The sequence below is a fragment of the Balaenoptera borealis genome, assembly GCF_965194805.1.
Source record: "Balaenoptera borealis genome assembly, chromosome: 10".
Lineage (NCBI taxonomy): Eukaryota > Metazoa > Chordata > Mammalia > Artiodactyla > Balaenopteridae > Balaenoptera > Balaenoptera borealis.
In genome coordinates this window covers 101,034,637-101,051,217 of record NC_138874.1, presented here as the reverse complement: position 1 = coordinate 101,051,217, position 16,581 = coordinate 101,034,637, and the positions used below count along the sequence as shown (strand labels likewise).

Genomic DNA, 16,581 nt, shown 5'->3' with positions numbered 1-16,581 from the left:
TTTTGTATTAAAACAACAAAATAAAGTCATAATGATCATTTATTAAAGGATTATGATGTCAGGTTCTGTGCAAGAATAGAAAGATAGATATAAAGCCCCAAATCTTAGTGGTTTAATATGATAAAAATTCATTTCTCACTCATGTGACGTTTCCAACAGTTATTCCCAGTTGGTCGGTAGTCTTCCCATGATTATCCACAGAACTGGGCTTCTTGTGTCTCATGGCTCTGTTCTCTGAGTCCTCAGATGTCTCTGTATTGAGCCAACAGATGGAGAATGAGTATGGAGGATCTCCAGTGGGGAATCTGAAAAGGCCAGGCCTGGAAAGAGTATACATCATTTCTACTTACAGTTCATTGACTAGAACTCAGTCATGTGGCAACATTTAACTCCAGCTGTCTGCCCAGGGAGAAGAGAAAATGGGTTTTGGTGAACAGATAGCAGTCAAATATATAGAGCTACCTTTGGGAAGAGTGTGTGTGCTTGTGTATACCTGTCTGCCTGACTATCTATCTATCTATCTATCTATCTATCTATCTATCTATCTATCTATCGATCTATTTTTCTATCATCTATCAATCTATTGATCTAAGTGGATTTTATTATTCTCATTTTACAGATAAGAAAACTGAAACCTGGGAAGATTAAGTCACTTGCTGGGGTAAGTGCAGGTGCTTGAATGTGACCCACAATTGTCTGGTTTTACAGCTACCACACTATATTTGCTTATTAACCTGATTTATTCTATTATTACATTGTTCTCTATTTCCCCTGTCACCATTCTTATTCATGCCTCACAACATCCTAACTTAACTGCTAGAATAGCGTCAGCTGTGTTCAGCTTGATGTCAGTCAATCAGGCAAATTACTGACAGATCAATCTCCTTAAAAGACATCTCCAACCTTATCAATTCATGACCTGAAATCTTTAATAAATGCTCAGTGAATATTTGTTAACTGACTCCCTAATACAAAGCAAAGGCCTTGGACTGGGTTCAAGGCCCCCGATTAGAGAATTATCTGGAAGCAATCTGAGAGTGTGCACTGGGTCTTAGACTGTCCTAACACTCTAGGGGTAAGCCTTAGAGAAGGCTGTTTTCAGAAGCATTGATTCTGGGTTGTTAAAGAGTAAGTTCTTTCCTGATCTCATTCTAGGAAGGGTTGGGTATCTTACTCCCCGAAAACCTTCAGGTTTAGCCACTTAAGCCTCTGTCTTTGGCAGAGAGAGAGCAAGAGAAGAAATCACCTTTGGACACGACACACCGTTCTTGAATCCATTCCTCTGTACATACTCTATGAATACCAGCCTTTACACTGGTTGTGTGCAAGGAAAGAGTCACAGAAGGTTCCTGAGCCTGTGTAGGGGCTCTGCTTAATGAACCCAGTGATGTATCTGGAAGAACTAGTTGATGCACAACGGTGGCAGCAGATTTTCTATAAGGAAAGGATTTAAGGCAACAACGTAGTTGATAAATGGGATGTTTCAGTGATTAAGGATATCTTACATAAGACTGAAAAATCTCAGTTGTTCATATTGAAGATTGAAACGGTTGATGTGGATTATAAATACGCTGAGGTCCCCCAATCCTCTCTATTTTTTTGTACTACTGTCCAGGAAATAGATGCGATGCTGAGATTCTCTGCCCCTCCTTCATCCCCTCCTCCCACCTCTGCTTCCTTTGGCAACATTGCAAGGTTATGCCTGTCAATCCCAGTTGCATTAGAAGTGCCCACTGGCTGCCACCTCCTGGGCTCTGGCCCAGCAGAAGAACTGCAGACAGTGTGATGGTTTCTTTGATGGCAGCCGACCGTGTGGGAAAAAACATCAAACAGACAAACAGAAAAGGGTTTATTCTCCCTTTTCGATCCTCCACTGCTGAAATCTAAAGAGCAGACCCTGCAGAGATAATGGGAACAGGATTCAGCAGAAAGACTTTACACATTTCAGAGCGGCCAGACCTTCTGACCCAAAGCAGGCAAGCCTCAGGCCTCAGAGTGCAGGGTGGTGAGCTCTGGCCTTGTGGGGACAGAAGAACTTGGGGACCTGGGCTGGATGTTTCAGTGGCTATCAGACCTGGAAAGGGTTCTGGTGACTAACTGGCCAGCACAGTCAATCTTAGCACAATGCTGCTGCATCTCTTTCTGGTACCCAGGACACACAATCTGCCCACCCACTCCACCGCTTGCTGAGCCCCTCTGTAGATTCCTGGTCAATCCCAGGAGAAGATATGATTGGTCAGATAGTACCTTATTGGTGGAGCTCTTTTGCCAAGCCAGCTATCTCAGTGGTTGCAAACCAGCCTAGAGAGTGACCGATCCCTGGTCCAAACAGCTGAGATTAGACAGTCAAGTTCAAATTGGTTAAAGTATGGTGATCAGGCATAAGAGAATTTTGGCTTCCCTTTCCTTCGGAAGAGGTTTATAAATGGTTCAGATTGTTATGTGCAGGACGTTCAAACAGGCCCTTTAATGATTAGCTTCCTTATCTTCAAAGTAAACATGTTGTTGAAAGGGATTTTTCAAAGTTGAATGACAATGATAGTCAGTAAGCTACATGTAATATGATTCCAGCTGATAGTTATGCCACATTTACGATGTTAGCACTATTATAAGCACTTTTCATGTGTTGACAAATATATTCTTTGCAACAGCCCTGTGAGGTGGGTATGTATGGTTATCTCCAACGTACAAGTGAGGCTACTGAGACACAGAGAGGTTAAGAATATTGCCTGCATCTCACAGCTAATAATGAAAGCCTAACTATGACCCCATGCTGTGGGGCTCTGGGGTCTGCATTAACTCAAGTGCTTATTAATTCAATTCAATTTATAAAATGAAAAGGAAAGTAAAAAGTTCTGTAGGTCTTACAGATGTAGAGAACAAACGTATGGACGGACACCAAGGGGGGAAAGCTGAGGGGGCAGGGTGGGATGAACTGGGATATTGGGATTGACATATATACACTAATTTGTATAAAACAGATAACTAATAAGAACCTGCTGTATAAATAAAATAAAAAGAAACTCAAAAAAAAAGTTCTGTAGGTCTTATTAACAGAAGTACTAGCTAATAATGATCATATCTGGTGGCTAATAAATATTTATTATATGAATAAAATAGGAAAAATGAACAAAACACACAGAAACCTTGGAATGGCAATACCTAAGTATTCAAGTGGTTATTCGTCTCTTTAATAATCTTATTATTGAGCACAGAGATCGAAGTCATCAGTTCTCAAAACTTTCAGTCAGGATTCCTTTATGCTCTTAAAAACTGTTGAAGAGCTTTGGTTTTGTGGGTTTTGTCCATTAGTATTTAAACATATTAGAAATTAAAGCTGAGAAATTTTAAAAATATTTAAAAATTTATTTAAACATAATAATACAAACATTAAATGTTAGCATAAATAGCGTATTTTTAAATGAAAAATAACTATAGTTTCCAAAAGAAAACAATTTCATAGCAGTGCTGTTTCAGATTGTCACAAATCTCTTTAATATCTAGCTTCATAGAAGAAAGCTGCATTCTCATATCTACTTTTGCATTCAATCTTTTGTGATATGTTGTTTTGGTTCATGTATAAGAAGAAAATCTGACTTCATACAGATTTATAGTTAGAAAAGAGAAGAGTGTTTTAATAGACTCTTTAGATAATTATGGAAATTCTTTTCTGATATAACACCAAAACTCAACAAATGGTCATTCCTTACAAGTTAGTAGCGACATGGAATCTGAAACCTATCAATGAAATTTTTGTACTCTGCAACACTAAATTCATTGGTCTATCTTACACTTTAATAGATCTTTTACCTTTGCATGATTTATAACATTTTGCATTCGTCTTTTAGAAAATACTAGTTCATTGAGTTTTGCAGATTTTCCAAAGGTTGACATGTTCATTATAAGTATTTAAAATATCACATTTATTAAGATCACCAACATCTCTTCCGAAAATTCAGTGAGTATTGAGAAGCTGTTAAGGTCATGGTGGTGGATAGCAGATTTTGGAAATTCTACTTTTCTAGCAGAAGTTCAGCTTTTATCATTGGCAACAAATACCATCAGTTATTTTCTTGTAGTGACAAGCTCACTTAGTTTGTTTTAGAGAAAATGTCTGCCAAAGATCCAAGTCTGAATAACCACAGTTTGTCTGCTAATTGTTCATTCAAGTAAAAGTGCTCTTCCCTGAAAAAGTGGCTAGTTTATCGCTTAGTTTAAACAACCTTCTGAGTGCTTTTTCTCAAGACAATCATTACACTTTGGTATGTAGCAGAAGTGTTTTATGCATGCTTCCCGTTCTGTTATGTGCAATATTAATTTAATATTGAAAAGTTATGTACTCAAGGGTTGGGATTTACGTAAATTAATAATTTTTACTGCTTCATCAAGGATATTCTTTAGTGAAAATGGCTTTTTTCAAAGCTGGGAGTGTACTGCATTGACAATTACAAAGACTTTCAGTGCTACTGCCTTGATTCTTTTTTTTTTTTTTCTAATAGTAACCTTTTATTTATTTATTTATTTATATATATATTTTTTGGCTGTGTTGGGTCTTCATTTCTGTGCGAGGGCTTTCTCTAGTTGCGGCAAGCGGGGGGCCACTCTTCATCGCGGTGCGCAGGCCTCTCACTATCGCGGCCTCTCTTGTTGCGGAGCACAGGCTCCAGACGCGCAGGCTCAGTAGTTGTGGTTCACGGGCCCAGTTGCTCCGCGGTATGCGGGATCTTTCCCAGACCAGGGCTCGAACCCGTGTCCCCTGCATTAGCAGGCAGATTCCCAACCACTGCGCCACCAGGGAAGCCCCTGCCTTGATTTTTGCTGAGACACCAGCAGTTTTACCCACCATTGTTTTTGCACTATTAGTGCAAATGCCAGCTCAGTGAAAAAGGCACTTAATGCCTTAGTATTGTTACGAAAATGGGTTTCACTCACTGACTCCCAGAAAGGGTCTTGGGAGTTCGAAAGGGCTTGGGAAAAAAAAATCCCTTGCATCATCATTTCCTAAGCACTTTGAAACTATCAGCTATTTGCTTTCACAATCCCATCATTATTTCTTGTTGAATGCTTGTGTCTCCCACTACACTGGAAGTGCTGGGAGGGCAGGAACCCGTCTCTGGATTATCTGTCGCTGAATTTCCACTGTCTGGTGTCCAGAATTCAGCTAATTGACTTTTTGTTAGATGATGACATAAAATGCAATGATTGCTGTCTGAGTCTCATCTGGACTGGGAGAAAGCATCCCAGCCTTGGTACCTGAGCGTGATGTCACTGTTTCAGTAGTGATGGGGAGGGGGCATGGTGGTAGGAAGGTGTGTGTGGTGGTTAGAGCCAGGGCACAAAAATGAGAGAGACCAGCTATGTGTCTGCAGATCAGTTTCTTAACCTCTCTTTCCCCCACTTCCCTCATTTGGAAAAAGGCGGTAATCCCAACACCTGCCTCCAAGGAGTGTTGTAAGGACGAAATGAGAGAAGGCAGATAAAGCACTGGGCACCCAGTAAGCGCTCAATAAATGGCAGTATTGCTATCATCTTATCACCATTTCTCCAAGTCCCTGTAGGAGGGCAATTTTCTCTGGCACATTCTTTTATGGAGTTCTGTTCCCTTCAGTTAAAGGACATCTTTCTTCCAAGCCCTTGGGGCTTCTGCTGGATAGACTCAGACACTCCCCATGTATGTGGAGCTGAGGGCCCCTTTTTTCACACTGCCCACACCGTTGCCCTCAACAGTCTGGGAGCTTCAAGTCTCAAGGTACTTCTGGCCCCCAGCCCAGTCTTTCTGACACTAAGTTTGCTTTTAAATATCATCCTAGGGGACCATTTATCCACCACCTCTGTCTTGTCAGCCCCACATCTCCTTATTGGCTGGGAAATCGGGTCAAAGCAGAAGAACAGGCAGGCTTAGAACTTACAGGAGAAATTTAGGCCAACCCCCTACAAACTTTCATCTGCAGGACTGGGACCCCTGTGAGCTGTCTTTCTGGTTTCCTTCCCACTTGCTTTTATCGTCATCAGCTGTCTTTACAGAGCCAACTGATTTAGTGATCTTTGTGGTCACTGAATATTTCCCCAACTGTGAGATATTTTATGGGAGAATGTAGCGCAATGATATATATTTTTTTCTTTTGAAAACAATGCAAAACAAAAGAGTAGCCCAGTAAGTTGAATTTGAGCAATCTGGACAGTTGCATGGTCAGGCCTGCAATTTTTTTCAAGTATTGCAAATGCTGAATAGTTCTGTGGTTTCCGGCCCTGACCTTTGCACGCTGTGACCTTCACTAGTTACCTCAGACTATTTACACAGCTTTAGTTTTGGGTTTGAAACCAACTCTGTTCTCTTACAGTTGGATTAAAAAGCTGTGGAAATCTATTCTCCCAGTGGGCTTAAAAGATGGTTAAAATTGATAGGAAATCCATTTGCGGCTCTGTGCACACTCCGAGATAACCACAGCACAACGTGGTCTGCCCTTGGGCTTGGGAAGCCTTAGATTTCTCCAACCCCCTCCCCGCTGTCAGTTTGGTTCTGCCCTGAACTCACTGTGCAACCTTGGGTAAATGGCTCCATTTCTCTGGTCGTTCATTTCCACCAAGCTCCTTACAAGGTTGTGATGAGGGACAGAGGAGAGGCATTCAAAAATATTTAGAAAAGTTAGAATTTGTATATGAAATTATATAATTACATATAAAGATTATGTAAAAAAATATATATAAAACATCTCTTGTTACTAAGCAGAGAGACAGACAGGTAAGTGGAGGTTGTAAAAGCATTTTCAAAACTATAAGATCACACACAAGTGCAAGACACTGCAGAGATCACCACTTCTTTTTTATTTATTTATTTATTTATGGCTGCGTTGGGTCTTTGTTGCTGCGTGTGGGTTATCTCTAATTGCGTTGAGGGGGGGCTACTCTTCGCTGGCTGCGGTGCGCGGGTTTCTTATTGCGATGGCTTCTCTTGTTGCGGAGCACGGGCTCTAGGCACACGGGCTTCAGTAGTTGTGGTACATGGGCTCTAGAGCAGTAGTTGTGGCTCACAGGCTCTAGAGCACAGGCTCAGCAGTTGCGGCGCACAGGCTTAGTTGCTCCGCGGCATGTGGGATCTTCCTGGACCAGGGCTCGAACCTGTGTCCCCTGCATTGGCAGGTGGATTCTTAACCACTGTGACACCAGGAAAGTCCTGAGATCACCACTTCTAACAGTGAAGTTGGCCTTGTGTCTGGTGGTGTTTTTATCTTGAGGAAAGCCTAGACTGTTGTGCTGACTACGATTTACTGAATATGCTAGTGGAGATAAGACTTGAGTGGTGACTCTGAGCTGGAGCTTGCACGCCTCGGTTAAGTTAAGGTTAAGGTTAGGTTAGTTTAGGTTAAGACATGGCTCTTACCATCCTCTACCATCCTCTTCTTTCATGTTTCTTACCCTCATTCTTCCTCCCCTTTGGTTTCTTTTTTTATTTGTTCTTTCTACAGAAGTAATACTTGCTCTTTGCAGAATATCTAGAAAGTTCATAAAATATTAAAGAAACAGAGAAAAATGCATAATTCCATCCCCTTGAGGCAACCCCTAGACTATTCACTATTTTCTTCCTTTTGTTGTTGTTGTTACTGTTTTTAAACTATGCATTTTAAAAACATCATTGAGAGCCTACTGTTTATGAAATTTTGGTATCCTGCTCATCCTTATTTCTGACTCTACCATAGTAGAACCTTGATGATCTTTAGGGATGGATCTCAGGACCTTCTTGAATCCCTATTTTGGTAATACTTGTGTAGAGTACGATTTCCCCAATAAAACTTTTCTCTCTATTTCAGCAGCAGTTGACTATCTGTTCAGGGTTACTTTCTACTGCTTTGCATGAACTAGTACACACGTGACAGCAACTGCATTGTACTGTGGCCTGTTGACGGGGCTCCACCACTAACTATGGAATCAGATCCCATAACCTAGTCCCCCACTACTTGAAACTCCAATTCACATGACCAGAAAGAACAAATGACTCCATGTCTTGGACTTTCAGGATCACTTGTGAACAGTTTCAACCTCAGATATTCCACTGTGACTGTCAAGGGTGCCCTGATCCCCATGCCGTTGAGTAGGAGGGGCAGTTCAAGATTCTGTTTCTCATCTTCTCCCACATGGAGTTGGGAGAATTGGAGCCTCGAAGAATCACCTCACTTAGCCTCATCGCCATCCAGGGAGGGGGAGCCCACAGCACAAGTCATTATTTTCCAGCTGGTGAAAGGGGTTGAGGTGGGGATAACAGCACCGTGACTGTAAACTACACACTTGAATCTCTCATCAGGGCCCAGTAGAGGTTCCTTATCAAATGGTCACTGGAAAAATGCAAATGGTGACCTCCCCCCTGTGCTCTTGAGCTTATCCTGAGTGGAATCAGAATTCTCTCCTCCCATCACTCAAGCTCATGACTTCACGCCAGGGCCTCCTTTTCTGAACACATTGAAACCATTATCCTCCTGGATGATCCCTGTTTTTCTACATTTGTGGTTTCGAGGGAGCCGATAGCGTCGTCTCCCATTGTCTCAGGCCTTTTGGAGCCCATATTAAGTAACTCCTAGGTGGCCCTGTAGAGGTGGCTTACACATTGCAAGTGAGAGAATGACAAGAAAGTGGCTTTAGGGAAAAAGAGCAAAGTCAAGCCAGCAAGTTTGGGCTTGAGTTTCAGGTGTCCCTGTATCACAGAAAGGACTGTGGCCTACACTGCTTTCCTCTGATTACAGTCTACTGGTTTAGTTGAAGGGAGGGAGGCAGTTTCATCCTTCAGAAAAAGAGATTCTAGGGATGGCCAAATTTTCTAAAATCTTTCTGCAGGAAAGTGTCAGTCACTCTCTTGCTCAAACATGGCTCCTTGTTAATTTCCAGGATCACATCAAGTCCCCAGATATCAATATTTGGATCCCTCCATGACCGCCCTTAATTTATGCTTCCGGTTTTATTTCCTTTTTCTCCATCCCTCTTAGTAGATTAATCACAGTCTCGCCACTGTGTGCCATTGACTAACACCTCCCAACTCTTGTTCAAGTGCTCCCACTCTGCTGGTAGTGGCTTCCCTATTTTCTTTTCAGGGTCACTTCCCACTGTTTACCTAATCTGTAACTGTTAACAAAAGAGCATTCCCTTAGATCAGAGGTTATGAACAGGCAGGCCGTTGGCTGATTCAACCAGCAGGTGACATGACTTGTTTGGCTCTCACAGGGCGTTATGAATTTGAGCCAACATTTTTTTTTTTTTTTTCAAATTTTACTAGGTATCCTCTATTTTTTTTTTTTTTTTAAGTAACTTTTATTTATTTATTTATTTATTTATGGCTGTGTTGGGTCTTCGTTTCTGTGCGAGGGCTTTCTCTAGTTGTGGCAAGCGGGGGCCACTCTTCATTGTGGTGCGCGGGCCTCTCACTATCGCAGCCTCTCTTGTTGCAGAGCACAGGCTCCAGACGCGCAGGCTCAGTAGTTGTGGCTCACGGGCCCAGTTGCTCCGCGGCATGTGGGATCTTCCCAGACCAGGGCTCGAACCCATGTTCCCTGCATTAGCAGGCAGATTCTCAACCACTGCGCCACCAGGGAAGCCCTGAGCCAACATTTTTAAAATGAGGAGATTTTACATAACAACCTACCTTTTAACTTAACTTGAAGAATGATACGCTTGCAATACCGTGCCCACGTTTGTGCACGGTGGTAGCTGTGGTTGCAGAGAAGCTCCTGGCCCCTGTTGACAGGTCACAGACTCTCCAGCTGTCACAGTCCCTGCCACTCACTGAGAGTCTGTACCTGTGCTTCCACTTGCCTCTGCTTCTCGCATTCATATTCCATGTCTGGACTCTGTAGGCATTTGTGTTTGCAATTCCTGCTTTAATTGAAGCAATAATAATTTAAAAATAATTAAGACACACTCAGGAAGTCTTCTAAAGCACTACTCAACACATGAACGTGCTGCCTAGAACATGACGTTGCAGAGTTGGAGGGGATGTCTGGGTTGTGATCTGGTGAAAGCCTAAATCTCCCCATTCTGGTTGAGGCCCATCAGCACTTATGTGGGCAGACCGTGAGGGATGAGATGGGGAATGTGGAAACAGAGAGGACTCCAGGGTGGTGCCCGGTGTGGACAAGATTTGTCCAGCCTAGAAAGAGACCTAATGAAGGGCCCCAGGTTCCATGGTCTGTTGTAACAATGGAAAAGGTTGTACTTCAGTGAGGGAGGCACTGGACATTCATTGAAAGTGACTGTTATACCATGTCCTGGGCAACAAGAAATCAAGATGATGACTGGAGGCTTTTCTTGGTCAAAAGACAAATGGAACTAAAAGCGAAGAAACTGGACAAGGTGTTTCCTTGTTCTTTTCAGCCCTCTTGGCAAAAGCAGAGATGGCAGATAAGCTTTATCTTTATGCCTGTGCATAAAGATTGATTGATTGATTGGTACAGACTGATTGGTACTGGTTGTCTAGAAAGCTGTGTTGACAAAGATTCTCAGATTAGTGGGCTCAACATTTGGATAAAATGTTGTTATTGATTAGCGATGTCTACTAAAAGCATTGAATTGGAAGTAGCGAAATGCATGACACACATTTGTATCCTTGGGTGAGTGAGTGTATTTTGTTGTCAGCAAAGCATTTCATGACCTCTATGGAGACAGAACATTTTACTATAGAATGTGATGACAGTTACTCTGCATTTTTTGTAATTCTTTCTTTTTTGTTTTTCCTTAGGATTCCAAAGTTTTTTTTTTAAAAAAACATTAAAAATATATTTATTTATTTTGGCTGCTCTGGGTCTTAGTTGCAGCACGCAGGATCTTCGTTGTGGCATGTGGGATCTTTAGTTGCAGCACACGGACTCTTAGTTGTGGCATGCATGTGGTATCTAGTTCCCCGACTGGGGATTGAACCCGGGCCCCCTGCATTGGGAGCATGGAGTCTTACCCACTGGACCACCAGGGAAGTCCCCCAAAGGTTTTTATTCGTTTTCTTTTTAAGTGAAAATGCCATGTGTTTTGGCTGTGCTGAAAGGAACTAAGGAGAACTAACCCTTTTTTGACAACTCTTGGCCTGAGAGTCAAAAGGGGAAGGCCCCTGCTGGTGCTGGAGGCAGGGCTGACACAGGAGTTGGGAACCCAGAGCTATGGGCAAGGTTGCTTGTGTAAAGATGTTAAAAAAAAAGTCTACCTATTGAGTAGTCTGTGGTAAAGCAAGCATAAACAACAACAACAAAGCCCTGCAGTGTTTTTTTTTTTTTAACATCTTTATTGGAGTATAATTGCTTTACACTGGTGTGTTAGTTTCTGCTGTATAACAAAGTGAATCAGCTATACATATACATATATCCCCATATCTCCTCCCTCTTGCGTCTCCCTCCCTCCCACCCTCCCTATCCCACCCCTCTAGGTGGTCACAAAGCACCAAGCTGATCTCCCTGTGCTATGCGGCTGCTTCCCACTAGCTATCTATTTTACATTTGGTAGTGTATATATGTCCATGCCACTCTCTCACTTCGTCCCAGCTTACCCTTCCGCCTCCCCGTGTCCTCAAGTCCATTCTCTACGTCTGCGTCTTTATTCCCCCTGCAGTGTTTTGCGTGAGAAACAATCTGGTTTTCTGCAAGCCTATCCTATCTGCCTAGGTTTGGGGGGCTGAGGACCAGGAAGTGTGGTGAACAATAATACTTTTGGGTGTTTTCCTTTTTTCCTTGCAAATGGATACACTTTGGGGTGGGGGAATGTGTGAGAACATATGGAACATTCCATTCTGGCATCACCTGGCTCCTGTCCCACTACTATTAGAGGGATCTGGTAACAGTCAAAGCATTGTTCCAAGAGGCTTTTTGTCGCTTTCTTCTGCCTTTCAAAAAGCCCCCTTTTAACCTTCAAAAGTGGTGGGTTAAAGGGAGGGTCCTGAGGGAAAAGCTCACAGGCTTGGCCTGTTCCCTTGTCCCACTTTGGCCACCCCCCTCCCCTCTGTCTCAAGGCCAAAATAGAGAAAGGTCTGCATTGGCTTCAAACAGAAGAGCTCTTTTCAGGGATGGGTGGGAGGGCAGGGTAGCTTCGGGGTAAGAGTGGCCATTTTCCAACTTCTGAAACAGCCTCCTGTGTTAGAAGAAAACATGAGCAACTGGAAGGAAGGAAAATGCGATTTTTATCAGATTTGTAAAAGCAGTAGAGGGTGGAGGTGGCATGGACGCAGGGCTGATGGGACAGGGTGAGCATTTCCTCTTGGCTGGTTTCAGAGCCTCCTCTACGCTGGCTGCTTCCACATTTTCAGGAAGGTTGCGAGTGGTTGAAAGATGCAGGGGAATGCTGAGTTGGTTCAGCAACTGGGGTGCTGTCTGTCCTCCGGGAAAGCTCCACTGGATGTTGAGCGTGCCGCCTTCTCATCTCTTACGGAATGTCACTTCCCTGAGGCACCATCTTGGTAAAGCCCTGGGGCCTCAAGGAAGGTGGTGCCCTCCCTGGGATGGTAAATTTCAGGGGTTTGAAAATATCTGAGAGAAGAGTCTCTTTCTCTTACTAGTCAGAAATAAAAACAAACCTTTTTTTCTGAAAGCAGACTATGGCTGGATATTTCTGGAGACCTTTGAGAAGGCAGAATAATTACATGGAAAAATGCTCATAATTTAATATTTAGTGAAAAAATAGGTTACAAAACATTAGGTATAGTATGATCCCAAATTTAGACTATATTAATACATAAACATATAGGTGTATGTGTGTGTGCATGTGTGTGTGTATGTGTATATGCTAATCCCAAATTTAGATTATATTAATACATAAACATATAGGTGTATGTGTGTGTGCATGTGTGTGTATGTGTATGTGCTAACAGTTATTATCTCTAGGAGAAGAAACTGTTATGGACTGAATGTTTGTGTCCTCCTAAAATTCATATGTTGAAATCCTAACCCCACCAATGTGATGGTATTAGGAGGTGGGCCCTTTGGGAGGTGATTGGGTCTCATGAATGGGATTAGTGCCCAGAGACCTCTCCCCCTTCCACCATGGGAGGACACAGCAAGACGGCCGTCTATGAACCAGGAAGTCGCCCATCACCTGATATCGAATCTGCTAGTGCCTTGATCTTCGACTTCCCAGGCTCCTGAACTGTTAGAAATAAGTTTCTGTCATTTATAATCTACCCAGTCTCTGGTATTGTTTTATAGCAGCCCAAACTGACTAAAACAGGGATTATGGGTGATGTTTACTTCTGGTTTGTGCTTTCCTGTACTTCCCCAATTTTATACAATGAAATGAATTGCTCTCAAAATGTAAGCAGTGCCCAGAAATGTTAAGAATTTTGTCATCCTTGAGGCTTAGTTGATTTGTGAGCTTTCTTTCCATGGGAGCATTTATAGGTTCTGAGTTTCCCTTCACACACCGTAAGAGTGATGGACCTAGTCCCTATCTGCCTTCAACATTATAAGGGCACCCGCCTCAGTCCGTGGGATGTCCATGAAAGCCTTTCATCCTGGACACAAAATGGAAATGTTCCCCCAGGATCCTGTAGCCCTGCAACCCGGTGCCAGGGAGCGCTTAGTTTGTCAGCTGTCCCTGCCTTGCTTGCTTTTGGAGCTAATTCTTTTCAAGGTAAACTTGAATCGGCCCCTACCCTCACTCCCACTCCCCACCCCTGCCACCAGCTTTATATTTTAATGAATTTATTTGTTTTTGGTAAGCTCTGACAGTCTGAGGCAGGCTTGGAGCTGACACAGATACACGACCACCTGAGATTTTAGGGAGATCATTCTGTCCTGTGTTTCTCAAATTTTCTCCCTTACAGTAGCATATGTAAATGGATTATGCCTCCTTCCTGGTCTTAAACATCCATAAAAATTTTGTGACGCTGTAATATGTCTGTGTGTGTTTTAATAAAAGCAAAAATAAGGTTTTATGTTGCCGCTTTAAAAACTTAGCAGGGAAAATAAAAATTAAAGTTAAAAAAATAAATGAGAATAAAACTGGTGTCTTGGGAAGGATGAGTTGCTTGCCCTGTGCCTTTGGGTGTCCCTAGCTCCTGCCATATTCCTGCAAGGATACTGGTCCCTCAATATGAGAAACAAGGGTTTGGAGCTACTAAATTCTACCTGTAGGGTGTAGAAGGCCTGGACAGGCCACTCGCTTCAGTGTTCCCTTTGCGATTGTTAGAGAGATGAAGACAGACCTTTCCTATCCTTCAGAGAGAAATACCCGCAAAGAAGTTTCACTTAACAATATTGGACAATTTTTATATAGCAAATCTTTGATGCATTATTTTGCTGATAGGATTTCTGTCTCTTTTCTCCATTTTAGTAAGGATTCCCTCCCAAAGTAGTCGGGAGCCATGCTAGAGGCAGGAAGTGAGGGAGGCCAAAATAGGTCCTTCTGACATAGACCTAATTGAAACTTCTCATCCTGATGACCACGAAGCTGAGGTCCAGAGAGGGAAATTAGGAGGAGACAGGCACTAAAATTCATTACCAGGGGCCGAGCACAGGACTACATAGTCCTTTCCACACCATGCCTTGTTAATCTTCACAACCCTGTGAGGAAGGGGTACCATCTCCACTTTTCAGATGAAAAAATGGAGGCTCAGAGAAGTCATTGAACTTCCTAAAGTCACGTAGCCCATAAGCAGAGCTGAGGTTTTCTCTCCAACTGACTTGACTGGAAAGCCGGGTATCTCTCCACCCATGTTGTGGTTCTTTAGCTCCATGCTCACCATCTTCCTGGAGGTATGTCATAGGAGTTTGTAACATACATTTATCAGAGTGCTCATGTCTGGAAACAGTTAACTTTTAAATTAAATTGGGAGGAATTTCTGTCACTCACCTGCTCATATGCTTTCTTGGGTAGAAATGAAAGAAAGGACAGAAGTGGGTGAGGAATATAGGGGCATGGAGGGTTGCAGGTGTGTGGTGTCATGAAGAATGTTCTGGAACATGCTGTTAATACATGCAGGGTGTTTAGGAATTATTGTCATATTTTACTTTCCTATGCATTAAAAAAAACACACACCTGTTTTCCAATGGGAAAGTCATCTGTCATTTGGTTGTGGCAGAATACAGGTTAAGAACTGTCACAAACCACCTTGCTTTGGGGGACTTACCTGCGACTACTCTGACTGATTAGTAACAACTTTAATCAGAATTCAGGTTTCCCATTTTCTAGCCCAAAACTTGTTTAACATTGCCACTTTTAAGATTTGGCCTGTGAGTGTTGACTTACGAGATACTTTAACTGAGAAGAAGAATTTGGCCACCTCAGAGAACCCCAAAGGCTTTACCTAAGACCAGTGAAATAAACAGACCCAACCTTAAAGGTCTGCACTTTGCACATGTTTCTTCCTTAAGCCATTAATCCACGTAGCAAATGGTTATTGAGGAAGTGCTCATTAAATAATTTTTAGACGTATGACTGAACATCTACTGTGTACTTAGGGAGGGGGTCTTCACCCACTTTAGGAATCTGATGAAAGCTGTCCTTGTGGCAGACAAATGAACATCCTCAAAAATATTTACAGACATTTTTAGAGGGTTATTGGACCTGCTGAAGTCTGCGCATTGAGGTCATAGACCCCAGGTGAAGAGCCCTTGATCTAAGGGCTCAACCTTGAATCAGACAGTTTCTGTTCTCGAGTCACTCATAACCTGGGTAGTTACCGTTTAACCATGAATTTCTCAGCCCACTTCATTTCAGGATTGACAGGCACGATCTGGTAATGAAGTAAAATATGTTTCTCATTACAATTCCCATGGCACCAAGAGGAAAGCCATTCATTTTCAAGCTTTAAGAGAAAGGCTTCATGCCAAGTACCATGGGGGCACAAAGACGTACCCCACACAGTCTCTGCCCCCGAGGAGTCCTTTGTCTCCTAGGAAGTACGGACAGGGATACCGAAACATAGCCATTTCAAGGCCTGGTGAGTGGGACAGCTGATGAGCGGGGAGCGTGCCTGGTGGGCTCAGGTGAGAGGAGGGGAAGCTGAGGCCAGATCTCTGCAGCTGAGGCCAAATCTCTGCAGTTCCTGCAATGGAGACTCAGAGCAGGGTTCCATGCAGGGTAAGTACTCAGATAATGTGGCTGTTAAATGTCACTCCTAGGGCCCAACATCCAATATTACTGGAAATAACTGCAGAGTGGGGGTGGGGATCACGGAGCCGGGGGACCTGGGTAGGAATCCTGACTCTACCAGTCACTGCCTGGGTGTCCTCAGGCCAGTTCCTTAATTCCTCTGAGCCCCCATTTCCTCATAAGGTTACTGAAAAAATTAGAAATAAGACATAATACAGTATATATTGGCTTCCTAACAGGTTAAGGTGTGTTAGTTTTCACCCCCTAGTAAGTCAGGGGCCAGGGTGATGTTAGCTCATTTGACGTGGTCCCTTGTCAACTCCCCCAAGTTGTCATGTCTGCCCAACTTCCCAGGCAGCCACTCATTCCTTCCAACCCATTTCACCAGACAGCTTTGGGAAGGAGGAAGGAGCAGGGCATCTGGAAACTGGAAGTTCAGTCCCAGTCCCCTCACTCACCAGCTTGTGAGTAGCTACTTAACGCCTGTTCCTCAGTTTCCTCATCTGTAAAATGGGGATATGATATGTGTCT

General features: G+C 43.0%; 1 long non-coding RNA gene across 1 annotated transcript; it reads left to right on the top strand.

The window, feature by feature from the left end:
* The first annotated feature begins 4,522 nt into the window (after positions 1-4,522).
* On the top strand, positions 4,523-15,398 carry LOC309636206. Its single transcript, XR_014249302.1, has 2 exons — positions 4,523-12,727; positions 12,786-15,398. It is a non-coding gene; the product is annotated as an uncharacterized lncRNA (long non-coding RNA).
* The last annotated feature ends 1,183 nt before the right edge of the window (positions 15,399-16,581 follow it).